General features: G+C 34.2%; 1 pseudogene; it reads left to right on the top strand.

Annotated features, from left to right (window-relative positions):
- Positions 1–4113: 4113 nt before the first annotated feature.
- Positions 4114–5667, top strand: LOC145121348 (protein MODIFYING WALL LIGNIN-1-like; annotated as a pseudogene).
- The last annotated feature ends 5877 nt before the right edge of the window (positions 5668–11544 follow it).

Here is an 11544-nt window from a genome sequence, read left to right as displayed (position 1 = left end):
TAGAAAAGATTGACTATAAGATGTATCAACATTGGATTTAAAATTTTTACGTTGAAAGAATTTTTGATTTTGATTTGATGTTTTTGGAAAATTTGATTTTGAAACTTTCGAAAACTTTGGTTGTTTATTCACTTCAGACCTTGAATTTTTAGCTTTAAAAACATTTTTGGATGATTGTGGTTCAGACATCTTTTGAGACTCAATAATCTGCCAAAATATTTTCTTCCTAGCTTGTCTTTTTGAAATGTTATTTTCCTTCGAAAATTTGTCAATTTGATCTTTGAATTCCTTGGAGTTTAGTTTGACAACTTTTTCATTTTCCTTTACAACTGGTTTTGAATTTTCTTTTTCAATTTTTGATTTTTCAACCCATTTTCTTTGTGGTTTTTTACGATGAAAAACATACGAATTCTTTGTTAGGTTGTTTTCAACTGTGCTTTGATTTGCAAAGAAACCTTCATCAGTTGTTTTCAAATTGTCTTCTTCAACTAACTTCTTTAACTCTTGATGAATATTCTCAACATTTCCAGTAGTTACGAATACCTGATTTGGAAAAATGACATCATCGGTACACTTGAAATTTAGATAAACCACAGTATTCGTTTCAAGATAGTGAGCACCTTTTTCATTCATTACTTTTTCGAACTTTTGTGTATCACCATACACTTGATCAACCACAATTCGAGGAATTTCTTCTTCCTTCGAAGATTTCTTTTCCTTCGAAATTTTCTCTTCATTTTCATCATCGCTATCATCAGTTTGACTATCTCTGACATCCACGAAGTCCATATCACAAACTTTCGAAGTTGAGGGTATATCAGTTTCTTTCTTAACCATCAAATCCTTAACTTTTTCTTTCACTTTAAATGTTGATGCAACATTAACAACAGACAACTGAGAACAGTCAACATCCTCAAGATCACTAATTTCACTAATATTGTCAGAATTATCTTCAATATCAGCAAAATTAGATTGAGAATCAGATGTTGAATTCTCAGTCTTTTTCAAAATTTGAATTTGTTCAGATTTAGTCAAAGTATCATTCACTATGTTAACTAACTCATTCGCATCAAGACATTCATCAATTTTGACAATTCCATATTTATATCTATCATCAGGAACTTTTTCAAAATCAGCTATTATTTTCTCACAATCATATGAAATATTATCTACCTTAGCTCTTTCGAATGCTAGAAAAGGTAGTAATTTTCTATGTTGTTCTTTACTTATTTCGCATGAATGATGTAAATCAGTTAATTTGCTATAAAGTCTCTTAGCAGAATTACAGTATATGTTTCTCTGTGCTAGCAAAAGTTTGACTTCATTTGACAAAGTATCTCTATCACACATAATATTCGTTATCTGTAATTCTAAACAATCAACTTTACTTATTTTCATGTCTAATCGCTTTTTAGTCTCTAATAACTCCATGGACAACTTGTTGGCCTCATTGCTAGCAGACACAACAATTGAATCAAAATAAGTAACAGTCTCATCAAAAGATATTAGTTCAGAGTCATAAGCATGTGTAGGAATATTAAAAGATTCGAGAATTTTACGTACCTTTGTTGTCATTGGAGATTTGTCTGTTGTCTTGGATACGAAACATCTTCCTTTCACTTCGAATTCCTCTTCATCTGAGTCCTCCTCCATCTTTGCATACATTGCTCCATGTGTTGGATTCCTCATTTCTTCATCGTCTGATCCGGATGACCAGATTTGATAAGTTCCTTCATCCTCCTGTTCACCCTTTGCAACCAATGATAAATTCTTAGCTTTCGCATGAACCTCCTCAAGCCTCTCTGCATAATAAGCCTCATCTTTGACTTTATTCTTTTTCTCATCCTTCTTTCGAAGCATACAGTCATTCGCAAGATGATTGGCTCCATTGCAATAATGACAATCAATTCCAGCATCACCTTTCAGCTTTTTCTCACTCTTTCCTTCAGACATTTTCGAATCTTTCTTCTCAACATTCTTTTTCTCCTCAACAACAGTTTTACTCACAGCACTTCCTTTTACTTCAGCAAGCTTAGCCTTCGAATTGAACGACTTTTTGAAAAACTTCTTGACACGATTATTCGAGTAAAATGTTATTGCCTCATCATCCGAATTCATGATGAATCCCTCTTCTTCCTCAGAATCACCACTTTCAGCTTCTTTCTCAGATAACTTTGACACAAGTGCTAATGGACCTCCCAAATTCAGCTTCGATTCTTCAGCAATTTCATTTACCTTAGTTTCGTGTGTCTTCAACTGATTATACAAATCATTGAGAGTTGATGTATCAAAACTTTGCTGATTCTTCACCATCATACTCACGCTTCTCCATTCTTTTCGAAGACCCATCACAAAGATGAGATTGAATTCCATTGAAGTCCTTGTAATTCCATAGCGATTACAACGATAGATTAACTCGTTCAGTCGATCATAGTAAACTTCAATTGTTTCACCTTCTTTTTGTCTGAAATCTTTTAGCTCAACCAAACACTGTTTGACTGAATTGATTTTCGTCTTCTCACTTCCTTGAAACTTATCTTTCAGATTGTTCCAGATCTCCTTTGCAGTTGTACAACTCCTTACATAATTATACACAACTGGAGGTAAAGCTCCTCGCAATTCCCTCATACACCTTTTCTCCAGTTTCTTCAGACGATCAGTTTGATTATCAACACCAGAACTTGTTGAAGATCATCCAATTGCTTGAACATTCACCAGAGCATTGACATTTCCAGTGATACATGACCATAATTCTTCATCAAGACCATTCAGATAATCATGCATACGATCAGACCACTGATAATAATATTCAGGGATTAGCATTGGAATTTTGGTTGATGATCCTAACAAGTGAGAAAACGAGGTCATCGAATTGAGATTGAAACTCTCCATTGATGTACGGAAGATGATTTTGAAAATTTTAAGAAGATTTGGAAATTTGAAAACAAACTAGTTGAATCAAATCGGAATTTCAATAAGAACACTCGATTCAACAATTCAAATGCAGAATCAAATCACAATAAAAAATCTAGACAAATTTTTCACGATCAAAAAGTGCGGAAACTTTTGAACCAAAAATTTGATTCAAAAACTTTTTGAATGGATGAAAATCAGATCACAGATGTGATTCCTGCTCTGATACCAATTGATGAATCAAAGAATCAAGTATAGAATGAATCAGAGTATCAAATCAAGTAAGAATATGAGATTGAACACCGGATGTAAATATGATCTTGTTTCAGCTCTATTACGCTTTCGAATGTTTACAGAGTACAAAGACAGGTCTGCAAAAACTCTTATCTAACTCTAGTAAATATCCCTATTTATAGGGAACAGAAAGCGTACAAAAAATATACTAAGGCATAGACTCTTAAGTTTCGAATAAAAGAGCCTTAGTAAAATACATTACAAAACATTCGAAGAGAGCAAACTACAATTCGACTAATTACAACATTTCGACCCTTACATTAAAAATGCATTAGAAATCTGAATTTTGGAAATAAACTCGGGTTTTGACTTTGTTTTGACCCTTATATAAATAACCCGGATTAGTGACAGGTTTCAGACATAAACTGTTTTTGTAACAGTTTTCAGACATACAACTGTCTGGTAACAGTTTTCTGATGGAAAGGTTACTTAACTAATTTTTGGTCTTCATTTTGATGGTACACACGAAATTCATAACACCCAGATTCTCTATTCTTGCTCTCAATTTTCTGAGTCTTATATGATTAAAGGTTGGGAGTACCACCCAAATACTTTAATCTGAAAGTGTATACACAATTCTCAGAATGTCCAAGCCTTTTTTCTATACCCCAATTTCATACAGTAGATTCATTAAAATGGTCGTCTAGAAGGAATTGTGATCACGTATAAAGATATACCATTAAGGAAATGGTTGACTGAGCTCTAGAAGGAATTGTGATCGCGTATAAAGATTTACCATTAAGGAAATGGTTGACTGAGCTGTTAGGTTGACATAAGAAAGTAAAAGTCAATTTTTGTTTCATAGTATCCACTTAATGTGCACCCATCTATATATACTTACGCTTTCATTCACAAGTTGTTTTCATCCAGACACTCAACAACAAGAGTTTCACGCAGACCTCATAAATGGATAACAAAGCGGCAGTGTTCTGCGCAATTGCGGCCGTCCTCGGAATAATATCTGCAGCAACGGATTTTGCAGGGGAAGCAACTAGGGTTAAGGTAATAAAAAAAATCGATATGCTTTTTAATTTAAACTAACAAAATGATTTCGACATTATACTGATGTGAGTTGTGGGCATGCATGAATGCAGGCTTCTGAAGTTTTTATCGTACTTGATTCGTGTGTTTATCCAAGTAGTCCAGCACTTGCACTTTGAATCGTATCAGCAGTGCTTACAATCATTACACGAATTTACATAAGTGTTTCGTTTGGCGGATCTGGTTGTTGTCGAAGCGACCCTAATTCGACCCCAATTTCGAAACTCCTTTTTGTATTGTCATGGTACTTATATCTTCTTGTTTTCTGATTATCATGACTATCTTTAGGCTATCAAAGGAAACTAATTTATTTATGAACATCCAGGGTAGCTTTAGTTATAGCTGTGATTCTATTGCTTACAGCTGCGGGACTAAATAATAGAGAAAGCGGACAGATTGATTCATATGGTTATATTACATGTTATGTTGTGAAGCCTGGAATATTTGCAACAGGTATTGGCTCTGTTAAGTGCAGTTTTCGGGATTGTTGGGTATGTTACGGTATCTTCAGCTTCACAAGCCTCTACAAAGTTTTTTGTAAAAGTAGGTTAGTTTTCAAAAAGTATTGTAGAAATAGGTTAGTTTTATAATGTATGGTAGAAATAGGTTTGTTTTTAGTTGGGCCCACTATTTGTCGTTCATTCATACAAATGATATATATATTTTTTCAAGTAACCCCCCTTAACTTTCATTACTTTTCTATTATTTATATCTTTCATTGATTAATTCAATTTTTTACATTCATTATATATTATACATAAATAATTATTATAAAATATATAATTATAATTTATGTATTATTCTTAAGTAGTTATACCATTAAAAGAATAATACAAATATCTTCAAATAGATATTAATATTAAATATATTACGTCGGAAAATTAAAAGATCAACTATAAACGATATTACATTCAAAATATACACTAAATTAGAATTTAAATTAAACACTAAATCATAATATTCGTAATGATATTTTTATTATCGTTTATCTGTAAATATGAGAAAATCTTAGTCCACAATGTCTAAAATGTATCGCATGAGTTGTCACTATTTGTGAAAACTCTATAATTATGTTATTTGTCTTTACTCAACTGCAAAAGCAAAAGTCTTCTGCACACTCAAATGTAACTGTTGATGAAAACTCAGTAGAAGTAATTGAGTGAATCGTCAAATCATCTCACTTTTTTTGTATTATAAATTCTCTTTCTTATAATCGATAGTTTTTCATCTCTTCCAACCTAATGAATTTCTCTCACAATTCTTGAACTTAAATCTTTCCTTCTTCTTTTTCTTCAACGTTCGTTCATCCATAACAAGGTACATATTATTGGCTTTATGTCATATATTTAATAATAGTAATTATCATATGTAGCATACTCATTAATCTCTTTTTTAAATTCTGATTTATTTTGCAGTTAGATTTTGGTATATAATTATGACTCTAGATCGTCCGTTTATGATTAATTTATATTGGGGTGGTAATATTAAATATGAGAATGGTATCATAAAGGGAGACCATTCAACTTTTTCTACTTCAAATATTGTTAGGCACAAAATGGGGTATGAAAAATTTAAAGATTTATGTTATGCACATGTTGGAGTTGAAAAAGCATCACATAAGTTGAATATCTCATTATGCTATCAATTTGGAGGGCAATCCACTATTTCACGGGTCATAAGTGATTCAAGTCTAGACGTAATGTATTATTTGGCTGAGAATGTTGCAAATTATTGGGGTCAAGTTTTAATTGAAGTTGAAAAAATAATGTAGCTTGCAAGTACTAGTTTTGTTGATCTCCTTCAAAATTTTGAGGTGTTGGATCCCAATCCATCAAATGTACCATTTCCTTTGCCTGATTGTGGTACATTTAAGGGAGATTGTGATGAAGCCAACTCATTATATAGTGAAGATACTAGTAGCGAGTCATTATGTGTTGGGGAAGATTCTGATGATGATGGTGTGTGTGAAACTCCAGTTATGAACTTTATGAGTGATGTTGGAGATATACGAGACGGTGACATAGCCGGTTTGGAAGACCGCATTCACATAGATGTTTGGAAGGAGTCAGAAAATAAAATAAGGTTAGGAATGCAATTTGAAAGTAAGTTGCAAATAACAAAGGCAGTGACACTTTGGTCTATCAACCAAAATAGAGATTTCAAAGTGTATGATAGTAAGCCTAACTTGTGGGTAGCAAAGTGTAGGACTCTAGGAAATGAAGAAGAAAGTTCGGGTAGTGCGCACTGTACGCCCCGTTGTGCATGGTATGTTCGTGTAGTTAAGAAGAAAAATCAAAACATGTGGAAGATTACACGTTGGGTGGATGCACACAATTGTTTTGGATCATGTACTAGCAATAATAACAAAAATCTAAACTCTACAACTATTGCCTTGTATATCCTCCATTCAATTGAAAAGGATGTTGCTTATCCAGTGAAACATATACAATCTGATATTAAAAATAGTCTGAATGTTGATGTTTCTTATGATAAGGCATGGCATGGTAGGCGAAAAGCCATAGAGAGTATTTATGGAACTTGGGAGAGTAACTTTGATGAGTTGCCCAAGTACATTGCAGCATTGCAAGCTTCAAATCCTGATATAGTTGTGAAGTGGTTTCATTGTCCAAATAACTCATCATCACATGTAGCGACATTCAAATATGTTTTTTGGGCTTTTGGACCCGCCATTGATGCGTTTCGTCTATGTCGACCTGTTATTTCAGTAGATGGCTGCCATTTGAAGGGTTCATATAGAGGAAAAATGCTTGTTGCTGTCACAAAAGATGCAAAAAATAGTATATTGCATGTTGCGTATGCATACAATTATGTGTTGTTTCAGACAGGCACAAAGGAATAATTCATCCAATGGAAAATCTACCAGAATGGAAAGAGCCATTAGCATACCATCGCTTTTGTCGTCGACACATTAGAAGTAATTTCATGCAAAGGTACAAGAATGTGCGTCTTAAAAAGCTTTGTTGGTCTATTGGTAGAACCACACAAAGAAGAAAGTTTGTTATGTATATGAATGAAATAAAAAATATCAATCTTGAAGCTTGGCAGTATTTAAAGGAAATTAAAAGAAGTCAATGGTGTTTTTTATATGATGACAATCGTCGATGGGGTTTCTTGACAACAAATATCTCTGAGAGTCTGAACAATGCATTTCGCGGAGCAAGACAGTTACCGACCAGGGCGTGTATTGACCTTACATTCAATAGAACTGTACACCTTTTTAGAAAGTACAGTGATATTGCAATGAATTGCAATACACCTCTACCATCATGTATGTGGCGTCTCTTTCGAAAATGAGAAACTTGTGCACAAAGCCATACATTAGCCGAGTTTGACTACAGTGAAGGTGTCTACAGAATTGTCACAAAGTTACAGATAAATGGCAAAGGAGCAAATACGTACACTGTCCATTATTTTCAACAAACATGCACATGTGGTAAGTGGCAAATGGAAAGATTTCCATGTTCGCATGCTATTGCAGTTTGCGGTTATAGAGGGGATAACCCTATTTCTATTGTTAATACTGTGTACACTACTATGACGTATAAACAACAATATATGGCGGCTTTTGTCCCACTTTCCCATGTTGATTATTGGTTAGAGTCGGATTGGAAGATTAAAGCAGATAACTCGAAACTTTCTGTGCATAGAGGCCGGAGGCGTGCAAATCGATTTCATAACGAGATGGACATTCGTCATCCCGACGAACCTCGCAAATGTAGACTATGTCACCAAACTGGTCATAATAGAAGAAATTGTCCAAATTCCCAGCCAAGATTCAATGCGACGTGAACTTTGTAACATTTTCAATTAATGATTAAGTTACCGTTTATATTGTATTTTAATTTTACACTTAATTCGTATTGTAATGTCGTTTTTAATTGTTCTTGAACTATTATACATTAATTCTTTTTTTAATTTTTTATTGGATTAATTTTTTTATCTGCTTATAATATATCAGTTAATTTTATTTTTAATATATAATATTTATATATTAATAAATATTATATTAGTATATTATTAATTTCTTTTAACTATTTTTTTAAATTTTTTTATTGGATTATTTTATTTTAAAAAAATTATTAGGTTTTTTTATTGGATTATTACATTTAATTTATTATATTCTATATATAATAAATAATATTTTAGTGGATCATTAATTTTTTTTAAATGTATAATATTAATTCTTTTTAATTTATTGGTTCTACCACAAAGTCGTCGGAATACGCAAAAGCACCGCATCCCATTGTCGAAAATCGTCGGGACCACCACTAATCACCTTCATCGGAGGTCCGATGGAAACACTACCAACCTGTTTCGCCCAACGCCGCTATCCAGTAGCCACCTGCGAAAACCTCTGCACAATCCGTCAGAATCCTTTATATTTGCCACCAAGCCGATCGTTTTCCACTAGAACCATTACTATTTGAACCACCAAGAAGTCCAACCCAAACACCCCTGTCAGTTCCTTCATTTGTTGCCTTTTACCAGCTTACGCCACCACTACCTGGTCAGTTCCTCCATTTGTTTCCTTCCACAACCCATGCACAACCTTATAACATCGAAGCTTCAAGCCTACACTACCTGAAAAGATCTAGCGGTGGATCTGGTGGTTTGAAAACCCTATATCTAACTTTTTCGCCATTGATGGCAGTGTGGGTAGTCAATTGGTGTAGTTTTTGTTGAGAATGACAGATTGTAGTCAACGATGGATGATTTCCGACAAGATGATGTGGCGGCACAAGGTGATAGAAAGCAACGAATGGAGGAACTGACCACGGGTGTTTAGATCGGACCTCCTGGTGGTTAACATAGTATTGGTTGTAACAAAAAACGTCCGACTTAACACATTATTGGTTACCACTAAGTCGGTCGTTTTTCTGTTACAATCAATACTGTGTTAAGGAGGTCCGATCGAAACACCCGTGGTCAGTTCCTCCATTCGTTGCTTTCTACTACCTTGCGCCGCCACATCATCTTGTCGGAAATCGTCGATCGTTGCCTACAATCCATCATTCTCAACCAAAACTACACCAATTGACTACCCACACCGTCGTCAATGGCGACAATGTTAGATATTGGGTTTTTCAAACCACCATATCCACCGCTAAATCTTTTCAGGTAGTGCAGGCTTGAAGCTTTGATGTTATAAGGTTGTGCATGGGTTTATGGAAGGCAACGAATGGAGGAACTGACCAGGTAGTATGATTTTGTGGTGTAAGCTGGTAAAATGCAACAAATGGAGGAACTGATAGGGGTGTTTGGGCTGGACTTCTGTCACACCCCCAAACCAGAACGGCGGAAACATTCGGGGGCGGAGGACGTCATGTTCAGTATCATAACCATAGTGAAGAAAGTAAACACAACCATCATAAATATAATTTAAAAGGTTACATCGTTGCAAAATACATGTTTCCAAATAAATTACATATGATGTCAAAATAGTTCAAAAGTCTTGTGGTTACCTGTATTACTGATTACCTGAGAATACAAGTTGTTTTTGAAAGAGTATCAGCATTAAAGCTAGTGAGTTCATAAGCAATTTATGAATGAAAAATGAATGTTGTTCCTTAAAGTTTGTTATAAGTTTGTTTCCAGAAAATCCAATATTTTCTAAAAGGTTTAGTGTAGTCTTAACTGAACCAAGACTTAGTACATGTAAGTAAATCATCATACTTATATGTGGTTTTATATTTAAATAAAACTCCTTTTCGTGAAATCCTTAAATTCCCGTGAACGGTGTGTTTGTTAATTTCCCATGTGAGTTGTTATAACCATACTATGACTCGAAGACCTCGTACTCGACGTTCTTCAGGCGTCGGAATGTTATGACACTTGTCACCACAGACCTGCCGGTCTAGTTGTTGCAAGCAGCTCAGGTGCGGGTTGTCAAACCCAATATAGATCTATATACAACTATCACGCTCTCCCTACAAGAGATTCTGGCTATAACTACAGGACTTTTCTGTTGTACTAAAGAGTACTCCGAAGATGAATGTCTCACAAATTTATTCATTAACATGTTCACGTAGTTTGTAATAAAATACTCGCTTTGTAAAATCGATAGTATTACCACTTCTTTGTTAAATGAGGTGTCCAAACTATACCTATTATAGTTTTATCAAAATGTTTTATGTTGTAAATGAAACCTTGTTATGCATGACCTTGTATTTCAATAAACTGACATTGAAAATGCTAAGTATAAAATCTTACACACCTTGCTCAGCATGTTACAAGGTGTGAATAACTCTTAAACTTGTTTTGACAATTTAACTCTTAACTGCCACTGTTTTAGATTATTTACAGAAAAATCATCGTAAGTCGAAAACTAAATCCATAAACTCGGAGATTTTGGAAAAATAGTCTACTATGTTCACAAATTTTATTATAATTTTTGGTGGTCTCAAACCAGTGTGAAAATGTTCATTTTCACGACCTGGTCTGACTTCGTTGCTGCAGTGACAGGCAGTTTTGTAAAAATCACCAAAACTTGTAGAAAAATCGTATGGAGATGTGCAAGTAGTCATTTTAAAGGTATAAACCTGCACCATTTTCATATTGAACAGGTTTGAAAAATATTAAGTTTAAGTTGGTTAAAACAGTTCGTGAACAGGTCATAACTTTTCTGTTGTAAGCTGTCAAGTTAAGTTTCAAATATGTTTTGGTGTTTTAACTTGTATTCCCCCCCCCCCCCTCTGAAAACTAAAGAAAACTAGAAAATGTAGGGGTATGAACTCACCTTGAGTGATTCTTGGAAGAGTGGAAGGTCGAAGACGAGGAGTATCAAGTCAAGAACACTTGATGAACACGTGAGAGTTTTGATGATCCTAAGAACGATTTTTGGTGTTAAGATATGAGTCAATGATCCAAGAGTGTTATGAAATTATGGAATGACACTTGATTTTAGATGGAATACTTACCAAAAAGTGTTGTAGCAACTCAAGAACACTTGCACAAGGTGGTGGAAAGTAGAGAGAAAGAAGCTTTCTTGAGGTGATATGAGAAGTGTGTAAATGAAGGATTTATCAAAGTGAACCAAGAAATCCTCCATGGATTTCTTTATATAAATGTTGCTGGAGCAACTTGCAAGATTGAAGGGATGTTTACCTTGGTTTGTGTGATGTGGATAGGGTTAGACTATTGAGAGGATGACATATGGAAGGCAAGTGGGCACACTTGACCCACTTGTGGGGTAAATATCTTCTTAATATAAACTAATGATTTTTAATTAATAAATCCTTGAGAAATAAATAAAATATGAGTTTTGGGGGTTTAAAA

This window comes from Lactuca virosa, chromosome 6 (assembly GCF_052849685.1).
Source record: "Lactuca virosa cultivar CGN04683 chromosome 6, Lactuca_virosa_CGN04683_v6, whole genome shotgun sequence".
Classification (NCBI taxonomy): Eukaryota; Viridiplantae; Streptophyta; class Magnoliopsida; order Asterales; family Asteraceae; genus Lactuca; species Lactuca virosa.
The sequence above is the reverse complement of the archived record's forward strand: the minus strand, read 5'-3'. Positions and strand labels throughout refer to the sequence as shown.